Source organism: Simochromis diagramma, unplaced genomic scaffold, assembly GCF_900408965.1.
Source record: "Simochromis diagramma unplaced genomic scaffold, fSimDia1.1 OVJJ01000166.1, whole genome shotgun sequence".
NCBI lineage: Eukaryota > Metazoa > Chordata > Actinopteri > Cichliformes > Cichlidae > Simochromis > Simochromis diagramma.
In genome coordinates, this window is record NW_024386951.1 from 1 (window position 1) to 27,197 (window position 27,197).

Sequence of the window (27,197 nt, forward strand, 5' to 3'; positions counted from 1 at the left end):
GCTGTCACAATTACAAGTCATTACCCAGCACCTTTGGTCACAAAATCAAATGGTTTGAACAGGTTCTCATTGTGACGGATTTCTTTGTAGGTGCTTCCCAATGACATGTCAAGTCTGGACAGCATGCATGGCATGTTGAAAACCATAAATTGTAAAGGAAAATCAAGACACTTCATATGCACTCTTGATAATATTTAATTGAAACTGTTCACAGCATTGTGCAACTGGGGAAATACAGCAAATCAAACATTTTACAGCAAACATAAACTCACTTAGACAGTAAACCTTACTGCAGTAGTTATGAAACAAAAACAAAACTGAAAAACAGACACTGCTGCATATCAATCATTGATATCTAGACGCTCCCGTCTGTCTGCCCACATATTTGCAGCAACATCACAGCGAATGTCAGCTCTACCGATGCATCGGGGAAAGTATCTTCTGGAGTGTCGAATCCACCCTCTGCAGGACTCTGCTGTCATCACAAGCTGCATCCATAGCTGCTAGCAGGGTCATTTGGGTATGTGGATGCCTGTCATATACCTTCCACCTCCAGGAAGAGAAAAACTCCTCAATTGGATTTAGGAATGGAGTGTAAGGAGGAAGAAACTCCATAAGCATCCTGTCGTGTGCTGCAAACCACTGCCTGACTACAGCAGAGTGATGGAAGCTAACATTATCCCAAACCACTACAACATTGTCCGATTGTCACCAGGATCATCCCTTTCATTTTGTGGGATTAGGTCCCTAAAAAGAGCGTCCAGAAAAGCCAACAGGTGTTGTGTATTGTATGCACCAATACGAGGAATATGGGTGTGGGCGCCATTTTCTGAGATTGCTGCACACATTGTAATATTTCCTCCTCGTTGGCCTGGGACATCAATGGTGGCTCTTTCTCCAATGTGATTTCGTCCACGCCGTCTGCCTTTTGCGAGATTGAATCCCGCTTCGTCAAGATATACAAACGTGTGCAGGTGTTCCCTGGCTTCCAATTCCAGGATACACTACACAAAGGATGAGAATGAAAAAGTCCGTAATGGTGCATTTGGCACAACACATTGTACAGTTTGAATTGTAAACAGGATTACAGTAACATGCATAAATGTAAGTGCAGTACATTGCCTAACTTTTACAGTAAACAGAGGTACATATGCAAACATGTTTTACCTGTACATACTGGTGACGGAGCTCCTTCACTCGATCACTGTTTCATTCAAATTGCTTCATGGACATTTCATTCGTCTGAGGACTCTGTCTATGGTGGAAATTGATATTGACTGAATATTTCCGAAGATGGGGTCATCTTCTACGACAGTTCTTTGTATTTCTCTCAGTCTCAAAGCGTTGTTTGCAGCCACCATTGCACAAATTCTTTCCTCTTGCTGCGGAGTCAAAAGTGGACCTCTTCCACCTCTTCCAGGTTGTCTGGCAGTCCTTTTTGAGATGCAGATGACAAAACAAACATAAATAAGCGCAAACATGCTTACAGTAATTGTTACAGGACTATCATTCAAAACTCCTGTCTTTACAGCATTACTGTATTGTACCACAGCACACTATGCCACACCTGGACCAAGTCTGCGCTTCAGTTACAGTAAGTCTATATGTAAAGATCTATAAGGTCATGTCCTAATGCAAGTCTCCTGTATGACTATGAAAGAGCAGAGCAAATTAGTTTGTGCTGAATAACTACATTACAGTATGCTCACCTGTTTTCCCGACAAAATGTCTGAATAATAGAACTTACAACATTGGACTGCACCCTTCGACCAGCCTCAGCCATTGTGAGGCCATGGTTTATCACATGATCCACAAGTGTTGCCCTGATTTCGTCAGGAACGTGTCTATGTAGTTGGCCTCTTCTTACCCGGTTTTGTCCTCGTCCTCCACCGATCCTCACCCCTCTTCCACAAGGCTGATGTTCCATGTTCTGCAGTTTTGTAGATTCAGTATGCACCTCATGCCAATCCTGTCTGTTGGTTTACATTATATATACTTGTAGAGTAGGGGGTACTGTAACGCGATTCACCTGTGACTGGGTAGAAGAGGCTTTTTATTGGTTGCAAGTAAGAGTAACACACACCAATTTTCATTAGTGTGAGATAAGGTTCACCTGAGAAAAGTAATTTATGGAGATTTTCATGGAAACTCCTTAAAAATAGGGTTTTCAAAATGGGTGTACAAATTGTTTGACAAGATGTTCAACAATTTTGAGTGCACTGACTCAAGCAATGAAATGAAGACTATTAGTTGTAAGGACAATGACTATTCAGCTGGTACAAGTATAAATAATTGTGACATTCATGATAAAAGCAAGGAGATAGTGATGAATAGCAAGTCAAAAGTGACCATTCTTTAAATATTTGTACTTACTCAACTGCTTCATGTCCAAAGGCATTTGCCACAAGGTTGTGCCAAAACGACTACATGTTGTGGAGGTTGAACTAACTATTGTGCAAAGTTTAATTCTGTTGTGAGAAATGCACCAAAGCAACTGAGAAAAACTGTAAAATGACCTCATAAGTGCCCATGTGCTCAATTACTGGTAAACATAACAAAATAATGTGAGAACGAGGAAAGAGCATTACTTTTTCTACAAAGAGTTGTGCTGAAAATTGAGATTGAGATGTAAATACTCACAACTAATAATAAAAAGATTAACCTGAGACAGATGAACCAGAGCGTTTAGAGTTTGTATTTCTCCTAATTTGTACTGTAGGCATGAATAAAGACCAACTTCCTCAAATGTGAGCTTCTTAATAACCAGAGAACAGTTCGCTGTAACACTCAGTCTGTCTGATTTGACTTTGTCTGTCCAAGTGTGATCAGCTCTACTGTTGTTTTGTGTCTTGAAACAAAGGTCCACTCAGTACTGTCACAGTTATTCTGCTCATCTATCACATTTAGACCAGGCAGAGTGACGTCATCTCCAACTTTCATAAAAATGGATATTTCAGTTTCAGATACTGTTGAGAAGATTGATGAGAAATATGAAAGATAAATTAGAATGCAGCAGTTTTACAATCAGAGCGAAGATTTTAGACTCGAGTTTGTAAACATGTCCCATATTTCCCTAAAACAACAGTACATGCTCAGCTTTCTTATTTACTGTAAAGTTTATTGACCATAGTAATACTGATAATATTTAGTTTTGTTGCTAATAAAATGTTTCCTGTATCCTTACCTGGAATCACAATCATCAGCATCAGAGATAAAAACATTTGAATCCATCTGAATTCATCCATCGTGCTTCTCTGCCTCACGTCTTTCTTGTTGTCGATCTCAACCGTCACAGTCTCTGAACTGATGACTCTTTAAAACTATTTTTACTTCCTGTCATTAGTCAGATCTCACTTCCTCACTGCAACTTTAGTCATTTTTAGTTCTTTCTTTCTTCTTGTTGATATTGAGTATGTGAGCTTTCTCTGAAATTGATGAATACATTTAAATATTAGACAAAGATGACACAAATAAACACAAAATACAATTCCTAAATGAAGTTGTTTATTATTAAGAGGGAAAAAACCTATATGGCCCTGTGTTAGACCAAGTTAAATGTGCGACAGTGTCAAAGTGCTATAGACAAGGGTGCAGGGATCAGGTCTCCAGGGAATCTGCAGGGAAAAGCAGGGGGAACACACTCACTCTCCTTCTGTCTCTCTTGGCGTCTCACCAGTCTCTCACTCCTCTCTCGTACCAGAATTTCTGTAAGGAACAAGGGCAGGTCCAGGGTGTCTGTACACAGGGAAACGACGTGTTAGCACAAGATTCAAAATCCAAGAGAACTAGATTACTAGTGTCCTAGCCAGTACTTCACTAACATGAGTCAAGCAACAATCCAGCAAAGAGCAGTCTAACTTCTTCCCGTAAGTAGAGGCCGGTTAATGAGACGCAGGTGTTCACCATCTCCCAGGTATGTAGGCCAAAGGCGGGAGCCCACAATGGCCTCCGCCCAGGCGATAGAGGGAGAGAAAAGGAGAGAAAAAACAATACCAAAGCCCACTTGTAGCAGAATATTTCTCAGGCAGACGGTGACACTATAGTTTTTAAACATAACAAAAATCAGGCGACGACTGGTTTGATTTAACTGTGGTGATGTTTAGATTGCTCGAGTTGAAAAACGTGTTGCCGTCCAGTTTGTGTTAAGTCAGCATTACAAAGAAAATGCAACAACCTATTAACAAAAAGTCCTTATATTTACTGTGATAGTTGACCTGCTGCACTCTTGGTCTTAAAGCAAATTAGTGTTGTTTTAAGCTTTAGAAAATGAGAAACAGTAATGTTAAATATATATGTATCACAATGGAGTGGACTTTGAGAGATAGTTTTATCTACTCTGCAGCATAAGCTGAAAAACCAAGGCAGGATCCATGAAGCTGAAACACGTCAGCAGAAGGAGGAAAAGGTGGTGAGGCAGGAAAAAGAGACTAAGAAGGTACCTCAGACCACCAGGGTGGAGAGGACTCACGGTTGAATTATGAGGTACGGTAAGCCTGAAAAGACAGGAGTGCTTCAGCTCGCTGTGTCGTTGTCAAGAATGACAAAGAAAGAATCTAGTTGTCGTCCTGCAGAGGCAGCCCTCTCCGCCCATCCCAACCTTGCAGAAAAAGCTGGCAAATCTTGCGCCATCTTAGGCCCTCCTCTGTTTTTTAGCCAGCGCTCGTCTAGAACTCTGAGTAACTCATTGCCAGGACTGCAAATTTTTTCACATTTTGCCCTGTATGACAACTTTATAAATAAAAAAAAAATGCATTCACAGAATTGCTCAGTGTCAGCACCAAACCACCCACCACCCAATGAAATTCCCAGCCAGCAGGGTAAGATTTGTGCAAATTATAAACCTTTATTTTCCTGTCCCTGCCCTGCCTTCCAGTCCCCTGTCGTGCTTCAGATGATCAACAGGAAGTGTTTCAGAGTGCTGTCAGCCTTACGTTGGTGTCTGAGGGAAAGAGCGGTGACAACTGGAGGTTCAGATGGGTTGCACAGATTCACACGAGACCCACTACAATCTGGTAAACAGGTAATTGCAGTCAGGCACCACTGAACAGCAGGGTACTGTGTGCAGGCATAAGATGCCAGAACAACAGGGATTTACTATCTTTTGTGCCAGGCTTAGAATCAGTCATTTAGAGACTTTTTTGCCCCACTGTAGGAGCAAATAGTTTTTCAAACAGAGGGGCCGCAAATAACAGGTATCCCTTTAGAAATAAACAGTGATACTTCTAAAAACCGTGTATTCCCACACAGCATTTAATTTAGCTAGTTTAGAAGATTTCACTTTTTCTAATAGTTTTCACAGGCTAATAGTTTTTAAATAGAGCACCACAAACACATGTATCCCTTTAGAAATAAACTGTTGATACTTCTAAAACGTACATATTCACACTAGCGCTGGTATCAACCCCAATGTGGCTTTAATGCAACTAGTCTTATAATTAATCTACTAGTCTGCAACAGTTAGACTCGATGATTACACATAGATGATTTAACTACTTTAGGGGCATTTCACTTTTCTAAAAGTTTCACAGGCCAATAGGTTTAAATAGAGCACCACAAACAACATGTATTCTTTTAGAAATAACTGTGATACTTCTAAAAAACACATATTCACACCTAGCCACACTCTGTAACAGTTAGACAGAGGGGGTTGCAGCTAGGCTCCCAACAGTCTGCAAAAGAAGTCATGAAGCAACAAAAGAGGCTCCCTTATCAAGAGCAATCCCAGCCCAAAGGTGTTTCTTCACAAACAGTTAATTCCATTATCTTATTTTATCATGTCAGAGGCCAACAGAAACCTTGTCCAACAGAGTCTCCAAGGCTTTCCACCTTTCTTCCTTAAAATCGTGCTCTTTTATCTCTACATCTCAGAGGTCAACTGAAAGTAGCCCCACCTATATAAAAACACCCCATCAGACACACAGTATTTTCCTCAGCACTTCACAACTGCCGCAAGGTTATAGCGTTTTAACTTGTTATTTTTTCACCTGAATGTGCGTTGGAGCCGACTTTGCTACCCGCACACAGAGCGTTTCTGACAGTCGGGCGCTGCTTATACAATGGAAGAAAAGCAAACAATACAGAGTGTTTCTCTGCTCCAAGAAATCCAAGGGCCTTTCACAAGGTAAGCATGTCTGTTATACCCAGGGCATAAATGTCTGTCTGTCAGTGCTGGATTATTCAAACCCTGTTTAAAATGTGACACAATATGTTGTCCGAAAACAATTCCTCTAAATTTGCAAAGTTACTGATTAAAAAAATATATATTTCGAATTTTTAGTTGCATGTTCAAACATATGATAGACTCTTGAGCCTATTTATATAGCTTAAATTCACAATGGTATAACCGTGCTAAATACAAAGAGGCCCAAGCACCAATGCACTCTAATCCACTCCGCTAAACTGTATGTTGATAAGTACATGAAGCGTACCTCTACCTCTACGCTGAAAACAGTTTTGTATCCGCACTCTGAGGGTCTGCTGAATTGTTTTTAATACGGCACTTTTTGACAAACAGCAGATGATTGAAATCCTCTTTATGGAGAAACTGTCCCTAAGCTATTGTTGCTCATTACTACTGAGGTCCCTAGCTACTTCCTTACTATGCAGTAAACTCTTTTTGAAAAAGGAAGCTGTTGTAGATTTAAAGAAACATCTTAATTGAAGCAAAAGCAAAAAAAAAAACTGGAATGAATTTTATGTGACTGTTCATATTAAAGCCAACAAGTGAAAATCCAAAAACGGCTCCAATCCTTTGTATTAATGATCTCCCCTCTCTCTCTCTCTCTCTCTCTCTGTGAGTGTGTGTGTGTGCGCCCTCACAGAAGGAAGGTAACAGCAGGAGCTTTTCTCAAACGCATTACCAATCAGTTTTTTTTACAAGAAGTGTAGCTCATACAATGGTATAAATGTATTCTTTGCGATACTTTATAAATATGAAACTAAAGATTTTGAGTTCGTGCACATTGTGAAGCAAGAATCTAAATACAGTGGGGCAAAAAAGTATTTAGTCAGCCACCGATTGTGCAAGTTCCCCCACCTAAAATGATGACAGAGGTCAGTAATTTGCACCAGAGGTACACTCAACTGTGAGAGACAGAATGTGAAGAAAAAAAAAAATCCATGAATCCACATGGTAGGATTTGTAAAGAATTTATTCGTAAATCAGGGTGGAAAATAAGTATTTGGTCAATAACAAAATACAACTCAATACTTTGTAACATAACCTTTGTTGGCAATAACAGAGGTCAAACATTTCCTATAGGTCTTTACCAGGTTTGCACACACAGTAGCTGGTATTTGGCCCATTCCTCCATGCAGATCTTCTCGAGAGCAGTGATGTTTTGGGGCTGTCGCCGAGCAACACAGACTTTCAACTCCCGCCACAGATTTTCTATGGGGTTGAGGTCTGGAGACTGGCTAGGCCACTCCAGGACTTTCAAATGCTTCTTACGGAGCCACTCCTTTGTTGCCCGGGCGGTGTGTTTTGGATCATTGTCATGTTGGAAGACCCAGCCTCGTTTCATCTTCAAAGTTCTCACTGATGGAAGGAGGTTTTGGCTCAAAATCTCACGATACATGGCCCCATTCATTCTGTCCTTAACACGGATCAGTCGTCCTGTCCCCTTGGCAGAAAAACAGCCCCATAGCATGATGTTTCCACCCCCATGCTTCACAGTAGGTATGGTGTTCTTGGGATGCAACTCAGTATTCTTCTTCCTCCGAACACGACGAGTTGAGTTTTATACCAAAAAGTTCTACTTTGGTTTCATCTGACCACATGACATTCTCCCAATCCTCTGCTGTATCATCCATGTGCTCTCTGGCAAACTTCAGACGGGCCTGGACATGCACTGGCTTCAGCAGCGGAACACGTCTGGCACTGTGGGATTTGATTCCCTGCCGTTGTAGTGTGTTACTGATGGTGACCTTTGTTACTTTGGTCCCAGCTCTCTGCAGGTCATTCACCAGGTCCCCCCGTGTGGTTCTGGGATCTTTGCTCACCGTTCTCATGATCATTTTGACCCCACGGGATGAGGATTTGCGTGGAGCCCCAGATCGAGGGAGATATCAGTGGTCTTGTATGTCTTCCATTTTCTGATGATGCTCCCACAGTTGATTTTTTTCACACCAAGCTGCTTGCCTATTGTAGATTCACTCTTCCCAGTCTGGTGCAGGTCTACAATACTTTCCTGGTGTCCTCGAAAGCTCTTTGGTCTTGGCCATGGCGGAGTTTGGAGTCTGACTGTTTGAGGCTGTGGACAGGTTGTCTTTATACAGATGATGAGTTCAAACATGGTGCCATTCATACAGGTAACGAGTGGGGGACAGAAAAGCTTCTTACAGAAGACCGTTACAGGTCTGTGAGAGCCAGAGATTTTCCTTGTTTGAGGGTGACCAAATACTTATTTTCCACCCTGATTTACGAATAAATTCTTTACAAATCCTACCATGTGGATTCATGGATTTTTTTTTTCACATTCTGTCTCTCACAGTTGAAGTGTACCTCTGGTGCAAATTACTGACCTCTGTCAATCATTTTAAGTGGGGGAACTTGCACAATCAGGTGGCTGACTAAATACTTTTTTTGCCCCACTGTATTTGTGTCACATTGATTTCTATAAAAGCGTGTGTTTCATGGGGATAATGCAACAAATCTTTTGTTGCGTCCATTAATGATCAATGATAATGAAGAGGAACCCAGGTCTCAGGACATTTTCATGACAAGTGACAGCGCAGACAACTACTAATGAGCGAACATGTTTTTATCATCATAAACACGGTGATATGAAGAATCGTTTAAAGTGTCACTTCAGTAATGTTGACTCATGTTTTTAATATGACTTTTAAAACACTAACTCTAATTTCTGTGGTTTATTTTTAAGTACAGAATATAACATGTGGTTAAGCCGACGAGTTTTACTTCTCACTGTCAGTGTTATGTGTATCTGTCACGGTTCTGGGTCGGTTCGACCCAGCATCTGTGTTTATTATGTTTTGGTTAATTATTTTGAATTCTATGGTTCTGGTTTATTCATGTTTTAAGGAATTTGTTCTTCGGTTGTGTCTCACGTTAGTTTAGTTCAGGTTCCATGTTGTCATTTTCTGTCTGTCTCTCTATGTCAAGTTCTGCGTCTTAGTGTGATGGTTTCTTGTTCCTGTTTTATTGTGAAGGTCTGCGTCTCATGTGAGTGTGTTCAGTTTTACCTCTGTCTCGTCTTGTTGATTATTCCCAGCTGTGTCCACCACCTGTGTGTAATTCCCCTGTGTTTCTCTGTGTATTTAAGTCGTGTCCTCTGTCATTGTAGTTGCTGGTCCGTCTGTGTATCCACCATTGTCTCCACCGTGTGTTCTCCCTGCTGGTCCACTCGTCATTCTCCTCTGCTCGTTCTCATTCTTGTCCAGGTTTGTGCTCTGTAGTTTAGTTCGTGCTCCATTTGCTGTTTGTCTATATTTATTTCATATTTAATAACCCACCCTCACCCCTTTACAAGTGCCTGCTTTTGGATCCTCCTTTATTTTCCACACGGCTCATCTCTCTCGCCATGACAGTATCTAGTTATCATGTATGCTACTTGCTCTGTGGACTGTATGTTTCATGTGTTCATGAAATAAACCAGACTTTCACTGTCTGCATCTTTTACTGTTTTTCTGCTTTTGTTCACTCCAAGTTTGACAAAACTACAGATATCCAGAGTTAAACTCACTAACAATGTGGAGCAGTCACAGTGTATTAGCTGCTTTTTCCCTGAACACAACCAACTGAGAGAAACGCCTGTAGTCCTCACTTTGTTCATTTGAAGCTGACGGAGATTTGTTCCATACGACACCTTATACTAAGTGTTTCCCTGCACTACTATGTTCTATTTAATCCAGATTCCTTTTATAGTTTGCAGTGAAACATTTGTTTTTAAACCATTGCTTAATGGGACAGAAGTACAAGTCACTCTTTACCAGCGATGGGCAGTTAATGTGCTACTGCTAATCTGATTATTTTTTTCTAAGTAAAGAGTAAAGGATTACTCGTGCAAAATCGGTACTTACGATTACCGTTACTTTCCCGTAGGAACACTTGCGTTACTGCGTTACTAAAACCGTGATTTTTTTGCCAGAATGTCGCACGACAATGACGTAAGCGAGTGCGCCGTTAGTGACAACAGCTGTGTGCAGATCAACAATGGATCACATATCGATTGTGGGAGAGAGTATGAGCGTGCAGCGTTTAAAGCGTGGAAGTACTGACCTTACTTTGAGTTTGATTCCATAAAAAGTGACAAAAACATTAGCGTCCGTTGTGCGTGGGAAGAAAACCCCTAAACTTCCAAGCAAGCACCGAGTGCGCAACTACTTAATGAGAAATTCACAGAGAAACTCGCGGATTCTTCAACTGACCGCGGCACACCTGCACCAGGGTAAACCTCCGCCTACCCCCAGTCCTGCTTTACAGGTGAAAATCGAGCAACAGGACCGCTAGTCTTTGACTTTATTTATTTTCTGCTGTCTTTTACTTGCATCTATTTGAAAGAGTGTGTAAACACAAAAAATATTTTATTTTATGTGCTGGAATGTGCAGAAAATAGGTTTAAATGTTAAACTAATTTATTCAAGTCAGAGAATGTTGCATATAATTAAATTTTTGCTTGATGCATAAAGTTAAAAGAAAAACTGATAAAACAAGTTTAAAAAAAAGAGACTTTTCCATTTGATTACATTTTGTATGATGGATTATGTAGAAAAAGTAGAATTGGGCTGAAAGATCTATCGCTTTATCACCTCTTCAGGTTGTAAATCGTGTTTTTAAAAAGTAACTAAGTAATTAATTACTTTTGAAAATAAGTAATCAGTAAAGGTAACGGGATTACTTTTTGGGGGGAGTAATCAGTAATTAGTTACTGATTACTTTTTCAAGTAACTTGACCAACACTGCTCTTTACTAACACATTTGTAAGTTTATTGCTGAACAACACAGCTAGCAGTCTCACACACTCTTTAGGTTTTTCAAGTTATGTGTGTAAGGGTTTAGTCTATCAAACCTTACCCTTTTCTCCCCAGTATCACAACAGTATGACTCCCAAAGTACGGCTCAGTAAACAACCAATGATTCTAAAGCCAGAACAGAAAGATACAGTTGGAAGATGAATGATTGCGTTTTTATGATGCGTAGTAAAACGACCCCTCTTCTTCTTCTCTGTGTTGTTGTTGTTCGTGTGGTGTGTGTGTGTGTGTGTGTGCCTGCCTTAGAAGTCAAATAATGCATTAGCCATACTTAAAAAAAAAAACATCTGAAATTTCATTTAGAACTGAGATTGTAAGTTGTAAGCAGAAATCTTATGCACAGCCAGAAACATGTTTCCCCACTTTCCACAATGCTGAGGTGACAAATCCACAACCCCCCAACAAATGGTTTGTTACACGCAGGTGTGAAGGGCAAGCTTTACTTACACAGCCTCACACCACAGTAGATTTTTAAAGTTTTTGGTACAGGGGTTTAGCCACAGATGCAACATCCACTTTTGATAAAGATCACTCCACCTGTTATTTTTTAAGAAATTAAGCATCTTTATTAAGCTCTTATTTATAAATGTCTACACAATAATAGACACCGTAGTGCTCTGTGACATTAGTCTTCTACTTCTGCTTCCATCGGTTTGTATTTTAAACTCCCAGCCTTTCAGTTTGTTATGAACGACTTATATTTCTAACATTTTGTGATGTAAAAGTGAACCATGCGACTTTTTTTATTTTCTGTTTGATGGAAGGACTTAAGACACGATTTATTTAAACAATTCTAAATGACAGTGTGATGGCCATAGTACTTTATGTGGGCCCAAATGTGTTAAGGGATAATGTTTTATCAATGTAAAATTGCAAAGAACTGTGGATAGAATAGAACATTTTGTAAACAGTTTCCTCAGGAAGCTGTACTGGCAGATCTATGTATGTAAGTAAAACTATCCACAGTGCTACCACTTAAGTAACTAAACACAAAGTCACCCTTACCAATAATCCACTGCTCCTTGAAAAAAGTAGCACAAACAGACAACTGACTGAGCAATGATAAGTAGAGCTACCCGCCGATACGGCCGATACTCAAGCAGAAGAAAATTAAAAGTTGTTGTTTTTTGTGGCTCGAAAAATTAAAGTATGTTTAATAATTCAAACAAGACCCGCACCTTCAACACATGTACATTCAAATTTTGGAACAGGCTCAACATGCTGTTGTTCAATAGTTTTTATCCGTTCGAAAAAGTCATTTTACGGCTTTAATGTTTCCAGCTGATAAGGAGAATGAGTGCATTTCAAATGAGCGTCCAAAGGCTTTAAACATCTGCTTTGTCTGTAACGACAGTATCAAACTACAGAGTATTGTTTTTACTAAAATTCAACATTTTCAGATGAAAATTTGGCTGCTTTTTGTTTTTTTTCCACTGTGACACCCACCTCAACGCTGTTTTAGGATATTATTGGTGATCCAACCTTTTTCATATTTATGCTTTTGGCACTGAGGGTATCTGATACACATGTTGTCACTGTGTTTTTGTACTACCAGCTGTGAGGGCTCTGCTTTTGCTTTGAGCAGTCTGTTTTTATTTGTCTCGTGACTGTTTTTTTCAAACGAGATCCTCGTCAGTTTGATTTGTTACCACAAACTTTGTGTGAAGTTCACAGAGGTAAAGAGATTTAAAACGCCCCAGTTTAAAGAGGCAGGCAGGGGTTGGACCACCTGCACAGGACAGGTGAGCAGAGAGTGTCCGGGGAGATGTGCAACAGAAGCAGAGGGAACATTTTACAAGATGATAAATGGCAGATTTAGGTGATTAAGGATTTGTTGACAAGATTAAAAGACACGTCCGTCAGAGTCAACAACATTACAGTTTGATTAAATAAAAAGTTTTTAAACTACACAAGGGTCATTTTCTCCTCTGATAGTAAGCGTATTAAACATGTCAAGAAAGAAAGAGTATAAAGAAAAATAGTAAATGTGTGTCTAATTAAACTCTTCCTGTGAACCTTATATCATCCTTTAATATGTTTGGTGTTACAAACTTGAAGCACAGAAAAGATCAGACATTAATCTAATCAGTTTTCAGCCTTCATTCATATTGAAAAGTTGAAATCTCCCCTGCTAGACCCAAGTGCAGCGTTTAACACCGTTGGCCATAACATTTTATTACAGCTATTATTAAATGGAGAGTCCTCTTCACACACCGAGGTTAATTATGAAGCTCCACAGGCTTCTGTGCAAAGACCAGTTTTGTTTACATTATATGTGCTTTAGAAGGCATAGCATAGCATACATTTTCACTGCTATGCATATGATACCCACTTTTTATTGGTTAAACTGCCGGGATGTCTTAGACACATAATGAGCTTTAATTTTGTGCTTCTAAGTTCAGAAAGAACTGAGGTTATTGTAAAGGGGCGGAAAAATCTTAGAAACACTGTGGCTACAAGATCCTTCCTCTGGATGGCATCGTCTTGAGCCGCCTGTTGTAGCGATTTGGTACATTATAAGTAAAATTGAAACATACAATCCCATGGCACAACATCAAACATTTATTTATATACAAAATAAAATGCTTTTTCAGAAAAGAATTGTAACTTCACAATTTCATCACCGTTACGTGGGTAGAGTTGGGATATATAAGCTATAGGTATATTACTACTGACAAAGAAGCAGCACACTGAGTTATCGGCCCAGTACGGTGGCCAGCAGGCCATTCGGATGTACATGCCATTCTCCGCCTGACGGAAATATGCCGCCCTCGGGTCTGTGTACACCTCCACACTGAGAGAAATAACAAAGAGAAACAGATCATTAGTCCACTTAATCAACACAATAGCAAATAATGTAAGGTGGGTTAAAATAAAATTCGGTTCAAATTTAAGTTAGCTAAAAGAAATCGTACTGAAATTAGACATTGTACACAAAACGTTACATTTTTGCAGCCCATTTAAGGGCTCAAGCAACATTTAAACAACACAGCTGGAACAGATATTGTTGTCAGACATTTGACTGAGCGCGTCTCACCTGATTTCATTGACTCTGGGCAGCGGGTGCATCACCACCATCTTCTGTTTGGCTCCAGTCGTGATGTGAGGAGTGAGGATGAACTGACCAAAACACTGAGAGAAACAACAGAGTCACAGTTAAAGATCACAAATACTCTAATCTTATTTTACTGCAAATACTCCAGGATCATCCATTCACATGAGACCTGAGCTGATTGGTTCTGTCTGCACCTATGAATGCTTAGCTAAAGGGTTCCACTTCCATATTTCCCCCAACGCTTACATCTGTAGAGGGGTGAGGGAACGCCTTCTTTCTCACATATCTTCTTGTTTTCTTAAGACAATTCTATTTAAGGAAGTCAGACTTTAATTTTGAAATTATGCCAAACTTTTTTTTTTTTTTTTTTTTTTTTAGAGAATTTGGCTATTCCATTCAACACAGTGCAAATGGCTTGTAATTGAAAAACTAAAGGGGACCAAAAATGGTCCCAGGGCCAAAGAGGGGTTAAGAAGCTCCTCTGCCTTTGTGATGAGGGCCTCTGTGACTGCAAGGGCAGGAGCTTTAAAAAACGGTGTCCTCGCCGTAATGTTGATTAGATAAGGGGGGCGCTTGGCCCCTCAGCTCATGTCCCCTCATCATATAAGACATGCCCTCTTTGACTTGGATGAGAATCTTCAAACAAAGTAATTTTTGCCACTGTCTCTCCGTCAGTGATTGTTGCCACCGTATTTTTTTTGGTTAACAGTGGTTTGACCCCTCCATCTTGGATATCCCAGCTGATCCTCCTGTGTGTCTGTGATTTGCTGCTATATAAATAAAATTGAATTGAATCACCTTTAGCTGGTTGCAAGATTTTAAACACCCGGATGTGAATGGATGGGGGCCTGAAGGTACGGCGTCTCAGGCCGGTTTTTGGTAAATTTCATTAAGGCCATTTTGGAAAAAAAAAAAAAAAAAAAAAAAAAAGCAAAAGAAACACATTAACAGGTTCATACAGTTCTGCTGGATCCAGTTCTGATAGAATACAGTAACACCTGTTGCTTTTATGTGTCTCTTCACATTTTGATATGAAACAAGACATGTGTCGCGACCAGACACATCTGTCTTCTTCTTGATAGTCAAATATATCCATAATAGGCATTTCAGTATTTTATACTTTTTATTATGGTTTCCTGAAACACTTCCTTTTTTTTTTCTCCCATGAAAGTTATTGAATTACAAACACTACATTTGGCACTATTAGAAACTAAGATTATCAGAACACCAGAAAACTCATTATCAGATACGTCACCTCATGAAAGCGCATGAAGCTTTGTAAAAGCTTTAAAAACAAAAAAACAACAAAATGATGCAAAAATAGTAACTGTAATAAAATAAATACTACAATCATAAAAAGAAAAGTCCCTGATTAGATTTACTATATGACAGCTAAATATTACACAAAACAATAACAGTCAGATGGCTGGGGAAAAAGGCATCAGACTCACTTGTTTCATGCAAGGACAGTCCATTTCACCTGCCCTGCGAGCCGGTTAACGGTTTCTGCCAGCTGATAGTTGGCCACCGGGCCCAGGGCTCTTCCTGCAGCCGCCACCGGCCGGCTCTTCCTGCAGCCGCCACCGGGCCCAGGCTCTTCCTGCAGGCCGCCACCGGGGCCCAGGCTCCTCCTGCAAGGCACCAACAAGTAAACAGAGGTGGGACCAAGTCATTGTTTGTGCAAGTCTCAAGTCAAGTCTCAGTAATGTCAGGTAAGTCAGAGTCGAGTCTCAGTCACTGGTGTAAAAGTCCAGTAAAGTCACAAGTCTTAAATTTTGAATTTCAAGTCCTTTCGAGTCTTTAAAAAGAAAACGAAAAAAAAAAAAAAAAGCATGTTGCAGTTATATGCTAAATTTAAATATTAGACCATGTAATTTTTTAAATCTGTGTTTTCTCACACATGACAAAATAGTGAACGTAGAAAATATACACAAATGTGAAATTGCACCTCTTTAAAATGCAGCTCAATTAAACCTAGCTCCAAGAATAATTTTAACCGACAGTTCTGAGATAAGCTGCATGTTATTCTTAGGACGGCGGTTGTAGGACCAGCCTTTAAAAATCGCATGACAAAGATATCATACAGCATTTAAAAAAAAAAAAAGAAAAAAAAAAAAGAAAAAAAAAGAGAAAAACGTGTATCACCAACATAGCCGGGACAACATTGCTAGATTAGATGAAGTCAGCTATCTTAGCATAATTTATATGCATATTTATAATCATAACGGTATCTATGGAGTGAGTGCATACACTCATGGTGAAGTTTAGTAACTTCAGGTCACTGCAAACAAGCCAGGTACAGTTTACACGGACGGATGGTACAGGACCTTGAAATGCACAGTGTAAACCAAGAACCGGCGGTACGTCTCATAAGGTATTACCAGTCTCAACAAATAGGGTCGTCAATAAATACACATGCCTTAACAGTTTATTAATAGGACCTTTGAGCTCACACGTAATTAGTTAGTGGTGGAAATATTTCTGGTACCCATCACAGAAATGTAGCAGGTGACCAACAATTTGTATGCTTTAAGTCGTAACTGGGCAATTAGTGATACAAAAAAACCTGTTTTATCCTGTGAATAAAAGTATGTTTTTGTCAATGTACCATAATAACAGAAGCGAAACGCAATATTGTGTCAGGACAATTCACTATTTATGCACAATAAATAAAGGAGCATAGCGCGACCATTTCTGTTCAGCGCCAGACTTGCTTGTAACCTATATCACTAATTATGTTATGAAAATGACGTGTTAACTACTAAAAAACACTGACCTTCGTGTAAATGCTTGGAGCAGACTACCTGTGAGCTGGAGTGTTCTGGGACGTTATATTTGATCTTGAATGGCTGCAATCCAGGCCATCCATCGCCTCTTTGTTACTTCGGAAACATGGCTTGAACAATTTCTCTTCAACGACGTAATCCGATAACAACCGATCTCTTTAACCCGTCGGCTTCCCGTGGCTGTCATGCGACCGGCTATTGCAGTTAATAATACAACAGCTTCTTGACATTTTTGTGTTCTTTTATCGCTGTATAACTGATTTTAATTGAAAGCCTGCGTGCGCTAGTACCGCTTGCCACGAGTTCCCAGAATCCTTTGCGGTTCTACCCGTGAATGACGTCACATTTTCGATCTCTATAATATGCATGTTAAATTTTATATTTGGGGTAAAATATCAAGTCTTTTCAAGTAAACCGGTTCAAGTCAAGTCCCAGTCCCAGCATTGGTGTAAAAGTCCAAGTCAAGTCACAAGTCTTAGAACATTTTTCAAGTCAAGTCTAAAGTCATAAAATTAATGACTCGAGTCTGACTCGAGTCCAAGTCATGTGACGCGAGTCCACACCTCTGCATCTATGTCTATGTTAATAAAAGTGCCTGTGTGACATCTGGGACACAGCTTTGACTAAGAACTCTCTTTTGTTCTTACTTTATGGCTTTAAAAAAAAAAAATCGAGATATATATCTTATATCGCCATCTAGGTAAAAAATATCGAGATATGAATTTTGGGTCATATCGCCCAGCCCTAATATATACCATCAGAACAGTGTACATCACTGTCACAACAGTGTTTATTTTCATTTCAAAGGCTTTATGATTTTTCCTATAATGGTGGGCCAGTCTCTAGTCAAAATGTCCGGGCCAATTTTCTGTCCCAGTCCAGCCCTGTATGCAGCTCACCTGCAGTCGGTGGTACCTACATCTTCCTATTCAGAAGGCAGAATATTTCCGAGTTCTGAGTACAATCGAAAGCACCACGACTGCAGTTTTTTGTGTTGTATGTAAAAGGCGCACATGACGCTGTGACGTCGGCTAGAATCATGGCCAGCAGTCAATGACGGTCCAGGCATGGGATTTCTCTCGTGGAAATATGCACATTATCTTTTCCTTTCTATTGGTAGGTGGCACAGTGCACTTTGTGGCAAGTAAGCAAGCTAGAAGACTGGCAAAGTTATGGAAGAAAACACATAACAAGATGAATTCTGAGTAAAACCAAAGTTACTTTCCCTAGTAACTAGTTACTTTGAAAGTAACGAGTAACTTGAAGTAACTGAGTTACTTTTGAGAGAAGTAACTAGTAATGTAACTAAGTTACTATTTTAAAGTAACTTACCCAACACTGGGCAGATGTGACTAGGAAACTGCTTGCTGTGTCGTAATAAGCATGCCGAATTAAAGATAAGATAATAGTGACTTTTGGATCATGTCAGATTTTTCACATTCAGTATGCGTGACTGCAGAGATGAGTCACGCAACGTTAAAATGATAAATAAAAATGTAAGCGTATTCTGGATGGAGGACGTATACCCGGGTGGAAATGCGACTGTATTCCAGCCAGGTTGTTATAATCCCTTCAAACGTTTATCTACAGAAACACAAGTAGGTAGAACACAATAAAATAATCGACTATAGAGATCGAAAAACACATTTCGTTCTCAATAAACAGTCATCATATGTAGACAGTTAAAGATGCCGCATGAGTCATGTTAATCAAATAGGAAATACTGGCTAATTAATGCACTTTCTAGTCTGAGTGATCACTCAGACTACAAGAGACTCCACATTTATCTGTATTTTCCAACAGCAACGACTGAAAATAATTTTAATATCAGGTAATATGGGATGTCTTAATAATGAGACTGTATTATTATGAACTACAAGAAAAAAATTGAATATCGTCTCATGAGATACAACACTTGAGATACAAAGATATATTGCACTAAATATGAGAGAATCATAATTATGAGATAAAAAGTCAATCAAGTCCTAAAACCATAAGAGTTTCATTTGTTATTGAAAGTGCATCAGTGTGCATTAAAAGAAAAGAACTCAGTTTGCTAATATTCTCTGACTGTAAAAGAAAAAACCTAATTATTATTACCTGTCTGGCAGATTTAAGCTCTTGTTAGTTGATATGATGTTACTCAAGAATGTTTTGTGTGTTTAGTGTTTCAGACGGGGATGGTGGGATACCCCGAGGCTCTTCTGATCCATCCTACCGCTGCCAGCTGCTGACCCTCACTTACCTCTGGTTGGCAACTATGTGTGTGCCAATGGGATGAAGAGGGAGAGTTCGGGCTGAGCAAGGTAAGCGGTTATTTAAACTCCAGGTGAAAATTAATTTGCAAACTTATTAACATATTTAAAGTGGAAAAGCGAGTCAGGATTTTTTCTTCGTGGGACGGTTTTATCTGAATGAAAGAAGTCTTAACTCTGATAAAACACACTGTCTCATCTGTTGTTGTCTTGTTCAGTGGTTTGAGTCATACAAGATCCACGCTGCTGCTGATTATTGGAGAACTGTCTGAAAGTCCCAGTCACTGGAGTTCAGCCAAGTCACTGGACCAGTGGCTCAAAGAGCAAGGCATTCCTGGATTACAGGTCAGAAACCCAGAATAAAAATGGGCGTAATTTAATTGGAAAACTGCTCAGCATCTGTAATATATTTAATGCATAAAATAATCAGATGCAAGCTTTTCAATTTAATGCTACAAACTGTTTCCATTTTCTTCAGGTGTTGACACCCGCTGCTTGACCAAAAAGATCCGAGAGAAGGGGACCATGTTGGGGAAGCTGATAGTGGACGGGACTCCTGAGGAAGTATTCCCTTCGATAATCCCGACAAGAGGAACCTGGTCCGAGAGGTCTCCATGAAGGTAACCCACCAGGAGTTTTGTACAGTCCCATCGAAGCTCTGCCAGCTCTCGAGTGCTAATGGAGGGCGTTATTTATGTTACTGATAAACTAGAAACTTGGAGATTTGATCTGTGGACCTAATTTTGTGAAGGTTTTTTTTTAAAGCTCTAAAACATAGGAAAAGTTAGCGCTCACACTTCAGCTCAAGTAAAGAGGTTTTAAACTAAATAAAAAGCTTTTGTCTGTAGTTGTCTCAAAACATATTGTTTAGCAGGTAGCCTTGCTGCTTGTTTTGTGCCTGTCAGATATTTAGCTGGTTCTCTGTTTGGTTGTCTCCAGGAGCCAAAAGTGTTCAATCATAGCGGCAGCTTTCGTATCACAGTGGTGGACTGTGGCATCAAGTACAACCAGATCCGCTGCCTGGCTCAGAGAGGAGCCCGTGTTACTGTCGTACCCTGGGACCACCCGATGGACACCGCCGGTCAGGAACGCGCGCTATGTCGGGGATTTTCTTCAGGGGAACTCGTACCACTTTTATCAGTGGTTACATAAATAATTGTTTCTCATCTTTTTCCAGATTTTGATGGTTTGTTCGTCAGTAATGGTCCCGGGGATCCCCAGCTCTGTCAGGCCACCATCAACAACGTGAGGAAGGTGATCTCTGTGGACCAACCAAAGCCAGTTTTTGGCATCTGTCTCGGACACCAGCTGCTCTCTCTGGTCATTGGAGCCAAGACCTACAAGATGAAGTGAGTACCTCAAACTCAACACCTCCGTAACCTGAAGATAAATTGTTAAACTTTGATTCTTAAGTGATTTTAAAACTTTTACCAACGTTTACTATCAAAAGTAATGGTGCTCCATTATAAGAAAAATGTATTCAATTATTTTCAGTCCTGTAAACTTAACATGATTACTAATTTCTTCAATTTAACACACCTCTTTCTCTTTGTAATAAATTCGAAACCCTTCCGCAGGCTTGTTAGCCAGTGCTTGCTCTGGTGTTGTTAGCTGGAGCTGGACTAAACAGCAAGTGATTTAAAAGCACAAGAAAAAATATCCTTCATGAGCAACAACAAAAAAGATCCAGAGTGAAATTTTTGTGAAGGTGGATGGTGTGAAAACATTTTATTTAAATTTGTTTAAGTTACCTTTGCTCCATCTTTTTACTCCGGCCCCACAGCTGCACTGTTGTGAGAACAGCTGGTCAGAAGCTGAATTTCATGACCTTTGGTGGAAAGGGTGAGCACATGTGAATGAAGAACTCACTGTATGTTCTAGTGTAGATGTGGACTTGTCTTAAAGTTGTGAAATAGGACGTCCTCATATTTTGCAAGCCTTCTTGGCAGGATCATTGTGTCATGTTTCGGCTGTGTACAGGCAGGAGAAGGACCCAAATGCAAACTCACGACAATGAAATTAAACTCAAAAAGCTGCTTTATTGCAGAATGGTATGGAAAACTAAACTGGGACATGGATAAATAAGGCTACGTTTCACACTGCAGGCGAAAAGCGCATCAAATCCGATTTTTCTGACCCTATGCGACCCATATCCGATCATGGTTTGACCGTGTGAACGGCACAAATCCGATATTTTCAAATCCGATCTGGGTCACTTTCATACGTCGGTACTGAATCCGATACATATCCGATGTTCAGAAAGCGACTGCTGTTTGACTGGTCGTGTCGCATTAAATCCGTCTTTACGTCACTGACACAAAGACAGACGCCAATTATCAGCACCAGAGAAGCGCCCGAGAAGACACTGCGAACGCTTCCTGGCCATCCGGCTGAAACTGTTGGGAAGACAACGTTGGAGAAGAAACGTAACATTTATTTGTACTGTAATAACACGCTCTCACTTTCTTTGTGAAATGCAGATTTTTGCTTTTCTCAGCAGCTGGCGTCTCCTTATGATCACTAGAGGGTTGGATTGAGCGTCGTTGTTATGAAAAAGGCTGAATAAACACGTCTGCCAAATTCTGTAGCCATATCTATTATGGGAGACTTTGCCGATGGCAGCTTTATCAGGCTGAGTCTGAAGGTCGGAGTGGGCAGCATGTGTCCTGCTGGAATGTGGCTGGCATCCCATCAGACAGATTACAGGTTGTTTGTGGAGATTCTTTCTGAAAGACTACAAGTGTCAAACAAGTCGTCCTAAAATGTGCTTTGTCTGTACCTGGATGAACAATCTAAAGGCCAAGTTAATTAATGTCATGGTCCTGGGTCGGTGACCCAGCGCTTTTAGTTCGTTATCATTTTCTTGATGATGATTGTTTAAGTTCTGTGTTATATTCAGTCTGCCTCTGAGTCCGCGTCTGTATCTGTCTGTCTATGGTGTCACCCCATCTGTTTGTGAATCTGTCTGTTTAGTTCAATGTCTTGTCTGGTTCCATGTGTCTGAGTTTCCTGTTTTATTGTGAAGGTCTGTGTCATATGTGAGTGTGCTCAGTTTACGTTTCCCCTGTTCCGTCAGCTCAGATTCCTCCCAGCTGTGTTGCCCTCCTGTTTCTCATCCCCTGATTACTGGTGTGTGTATTTAAGCCCTGTGTGTTCTCCTGCCTGTTGCTGGTTTGTCTGTGTAACTCTGTGTCAGTCTGTTACCCTGTGTTCCACGGTGTCCTGTTCCTCGGCTGCTTCTCATCCTGTTGTCATATACTCCCAGGTCTGTTATTTTTAGTTCTCCCAGTTTAGGTGTATTTAGTTATTTGTTATGCCCCACTGTTTGTTTGCCACTACACCTCTGTAAATAAAACACCGGTATCTCATCCACTGCCTGCATCTTGGGTCCTTCTTCCAACTCCACGCGGCTCGCCTCGGCAGCCGTGACAATTAAAGCTTCTGCTATAATAATGCCTCATTAGAGGGCACCTTGGTTAAGCTAAATGTATAATTATAGATTTTGTTAACCGTGGGAAATGTCTTTTATCCATCTTTTAATTAGTGTGTTATTTCCTCTTGTTTCTCAGGTACGGTAACCGTGGACACAACCAACCGTGCATCCATAATGGGACAGAGCGCTGCTTCATCACCAGTCAGAATCACGGCTTCGCTGTCGACCCTGACACTTTGCCCAAAGACTGGGACGTGCTCTTCACAAATGCTAACGACCACACCAACGAGGGCATCGTACACAACACAAAGCCTCTGTTCAGGTAACAGTCGGTGAAAGATGGAGTCCAGTGGTGATTCACTCTAGAAGTGACTGGTTCTGGTGCCTTAAGTGCCTCTGTACTGGCCGGAAAAAACCCAATTAAATCATTTGTGGTCCCTTTCATCCAGTGTTCAGTTCCACCCAGAGCACATGGCTGGTCCTACAGATCTGGTCGGCCTGTTTGATGTCTTCATTGAAACGGTTGAAAGACCATAAAGAGGGCAACACTGGAAAATCTGGTATTCCAATTTAACTTTCATTTTTTATCATCTTAAATGTTGTGGTGCATATTATTTATTTCTAATTACTTTTGTATTACTTTTGTAGTTTTCAGTAGTAATTGGTATTTAATAGTAGTAATGTAACTATGCCTGTGAAGAAGAGAAAACCCTTGTAAGTCTGGCTTGTGTAACGACTAATAAGTAGCAATTTGTGTGATATTTTTCCAGTGAAGCAGCGTCTGATGGACCACCTCACTTTCACTGGTTCCCCAAAGGCTGAAGGGCATGTCAGATCCAAAAAGTCCTCATCCTAGGCTCAGGTGGACTGTCCATCGGCCAAGCTGGAGAGTTTGATTACTCCGGCTCGCAGGTCTGTGAAACAGGAGCTATTTGGTCTTATTTTGGGCTGTGTGTAAAGCGGAGGGTTAATTCAGGATTTAAAGAAGAACACTTGAACGCAGAGGACGTTTTTTTCTGTGCCTCCTGATGTTACTCTGCTCTGTTTTCCAGGCTATTAAGGCTCTGAAGGAAGAGAATATCCAGACTGTGTTGATCAATCCCAACATTGCCACTGTCCAGACCTCCAAAGATCTGGCTGACAAAGTCTACTTTCTGCCGATTACAGCAGAGTACGTCACTCAGGTATGGATTCTCTCTGTTGCAACTCTGTGACTGATGAAAGAAGAGAAACTGTGGACACAGTGAAATTTGTAGGTCAACTGTTTGTTGTTTGTTTTTTCGGATCAGTCAGTATTGACCCCAGATTGTGTTTGTCTAAAAGACTGAGGGGTCTCACATAATCACAGCCCACCAAAGAACACAGAGCAGTTCTGTACAGGTGTGTTTGAAGCTTTGGTGACTGTTGAAGGTAGTTCAGTCTTCTTTTGTGTCTGTATTGTAGGAATTGGGACAGTGGGTTCTAGGACAACCTTTATTTTTATTTCTTTACTGTGGATTAAGATACACTTTTACGTGGTCCATCACTTTGTTTGGTTGAACACTTGAATGCAGCACAAGTGTTTAAAAGCAAAGGCAAAACACAAGCTTTGTGTTGCAGCCCTTAAATCCACGGCTCCATGGAAGTCATCATGTAAGATAAAGGGTGGTGCTGGTGGACTAAAGAGAGCTTGTTGCTCCACTCTGGTTTTTATATAGATGCAATATAGAGACAACAGCCAGTAATTAATTAGTAAGAGAGGAAAAATAAGAGTGCGGATTAATAATGATAATGAAAAGAAACAAGTTTGAGGACAAATATTCCCTCAGATTTTTACCGTCTTTGCCCAGGTTTATTTAATGTAGTTTATGTTATTATTTTTATTTCTTTTTAAATTTCAGTGTTCATAATACGTTTCTGTAAAAATGTGCTGGCTCAAAGATATAAAAATCCCTGCTCAGCTTTCTACCTGCATCCATCATACGGCAGTATAGAGTGGAAACGAAGAGGCTAAAAGGCTAAAACAGTAAAAAATAAAAGATCACTTAAGCTGCTTTTAGTTCAGTTGCAGACTTCCAAATGTCTTGGACGGGATGAAATTCCCAGTGTGAAATCCACAGAGCTGTTTGTCTCATTTCATGTGTTGTGAGTGCTTCGTGTCATTACATCTTGTTGTTACAGGTGATAAAAAATGAGCGCCCCGGACGGCGTCCTGCTGACTTTTGGAGGTCAGACTGCTCTGAACTGCGGTGTAGAGCTGACCAAGCTGGGCGTTCTGGAGAAATATAAAGTGCAGGTTCTGGGAACTCCTGTTTCCTCCATTGAGATGACCGAAGACAGGAAAATCTTTGTGGAGAAAATGGAAGAGACCAATGAGCATGTAGCTCCCAGTGAAGCAGCTCTGTCGGTTGGAACAGGTGATGAGACGTGTTCGCTTATAAATTAATAGCTTCTGGATTGTTTTTTGCCCCAGTGAAGTCTAAATTTAATCTGATTAACTCTGCTGTAGGCGGTGGCAGCTGCCTGAGCGTCTTGGCTACCCCGTCTTTGTTCGTTCAGCGTTCGCTCTCGGAGGCCTCTGCTCCGGTTTTGCCAAAACAGAGGAGCTGACCTCTCTGGTAACGGCAGCATTCGCTCACACCTCTCAGGTGCTGGTGGATAAATCCCTGAAAGGCTGGAAGGAGATTGAGTACGAGGTGGTCCGGGACGCCTATGACAACTGTGTGACTGTGAGTAAAAGGAGACCAGAGAACAAACAGTTTATACTCAGTAAAAAAAACTGAGGGTGATTTAAAGTGGCTGTTGTTTCCTCTTGTTTAGGTGTGTAATATGGAGAACATCGACCCACTGGGTATCCACACTGGGGAATCCATTGTAGTGGCTCCCAGTCAGACGCTTAATGACCGCGAGTACAACATGCTGAGAAACACGGCCATTAATTAGTCATCAGACATCTCGGCATCGTGGGAGAGTGTAACATCCAGTACGCTCTTAACCCCGAATCTGAACAGGTAAGCATATATGTGAAGACCTGGGTGATGAAAAGCACAAATAGGACTGTGTTCACCTATAAAGTGGATCTGTTTTGCATTTCCTTATTTTAAAGCCAGTGACATGCTGTAATGATAGTACAGAAAGTGTACGTATATTGAAATAAGCATGGGTGGTAACATGACTTGAAGTATATACAGTTTATATGGCTATAGGATGTACAGAGTGTGCGGCTGGATCTGCAGATAATGTAACAGCCAGGTATGTCAACGGCTTACATTTACTGTTTTGGCTCCAAAACAAGGTTGTAAAAAGTCTTTGCTATGTAAATCCTAGTTCAATAAGTTTTAAAAGAAAATTGTTTTAGGTATCAATGTGACCAAGTTCATTTCATACAAACCAGGAATAGATTTGTATGAATAGGCTTTATGTATCAGAACAGGCCTTTAAACAGGTCTTGTGTGCATGGGGAGCTGGTATTCCTGCTCCTGGTCTAATTCCCGTAATGTGTGTGATTGAATTGTATCTTCTATGTATAATGTGTTGCAGTACTACATCATTGAGGTGAATGCCCGCCTGTCACGGAGCTCTGCTCTGGCCAGTAAAGCGACTGGTTATCCTTTGGCCTACGTAGCAGCTAAACTTGGTCTGGGGATCCCGCTGCCACAGCTCAAGTACGTCTCTCAGCTTAAGAACGGCGGATAATGATCTAACAGGGGCATCGCTGCTTTTACAGAATGATGACATCCAACAAAGACGTTCCAGTATTCTGCCAAACTGAACATTTTTTAAAAGTGGGGTTTAAAGTATTCAAGCTTAAAATCAATTTTTGTATATTAAACGACCAAAAAATAATTGTGATGCATAGATGCCTGTAAAGTAAGGCAGCACAGACTCGCTGCCTTCACTGCATGTGGACCTGTTGTGCTTACCCTGAATAGTCACCCCCACAGTGTCACACAGACCCAGGAAACATGTAGCTAGTCAATCATTACACTTAAAGACATCTGATCATTGAAATTCAATCTTTTTTTAGTATAAACGTGTTCACAATTTTTCATCAGCAAAGAAATTTGGAAATGTTGGTGACAAGATGATATTCATCACCTGCACAGCTGGCAGTTTGGTTAATTTGAAGTTATTGTTTTGACAAAGCTGCAGAGGTGTGGACTCGAGTCACATGACTTGGACTCGAGTCAGACTCGAGTCATTAATTTTATGACTTTAGACTTGACTTGAAAAAATGTTCTAAGACTTGTGACTTGACTTGGACTTTTACACCAATGACCTGGGACTTGAATTGGACTTGAACCGGTTTACTTGAAAAGACTTGATATTTTACCCCAAATATAAAATTTAACATGCATATATATAGAGATTGAAAATGTGACGTCATTCACGGGTAGAACCGCAAAGGATTCTGGGAACTCGTGGCAAGCGGTACTAGCGCACGCAGGCTTTCAATTAAAATCAGTTATACAGCGATAAAAAGAAACACAAAAATGTCAAGAAGCTGTTGTATTATTAACTGCAATAGCCGGTCGCATGACAGCCACGGGAAGCCGACGGGTAAAGAGATCGGTTGTTATCGGATTACGTCGTTGAAGAGAAATTGTTCAAGCCATGTTTCCGAAGTAACAAAGAGGCGATGGATGGCCTGGATTGCAGCCATTCAAAGATCAAAATAACGTCCCAGAACACTCCAG

At 40.5% G+C, this 27,197-nt stretch overlaps 2 long non-coding RNA genes and 1 pseudogene across 3 annotated transcripts; 1 reads left to right on the forward strand and 2 right to left on the reverse strand.

The window, feature by feature from the left end:
* Nucleotides 1-703: 703 nt before the first annotated feature.
* Nucleotides 704-4,019, reverse strand: LOC120737712. 2 transcript variants are annotated; one of them, XR_005696816.1, is made up of 4 exons: nt 3,822-4,019; nt 3,185-3,735; nt 1,168-2,966; nt 704-1,004 (listed from the first exon to the last, which is right to left on the reverse strand). It is a non-coding gene; the product is annotated as an uncharacterized LOC120737712 (long non-coding RNA). The 2 variants fall into 2 exon arrangements; XR_005696815.1 differs by having other exon boundaries at nt 1,168-3,735.
* Nucleotides 4,020-13,544: 9,525 nt separating this feature from the next.
* LOC120737710 lies at nt 13,545-14,901 on the reverse strand. Its single transcript, XR_005696814.1, has 3 exons — nt 14,846-14,901; nt 14,030-14,124; nt 13,545-13,786 (listed from the first exon to the last, which is right to left on the reverse strand). It is a non-coding gene; the product is annotated as an uncharacterized LOC120737710 (long non-coding RNA).
* A 1,461-nt stretch (nt 14,902-16,362) lies between these two features.
* LOC120737711 lies at nt 16,363-26,446 on the forward strand (annotated as a pseudogene).
* Nucleotides 26,447-27,197: the final 751 nt, after the last annotated feature.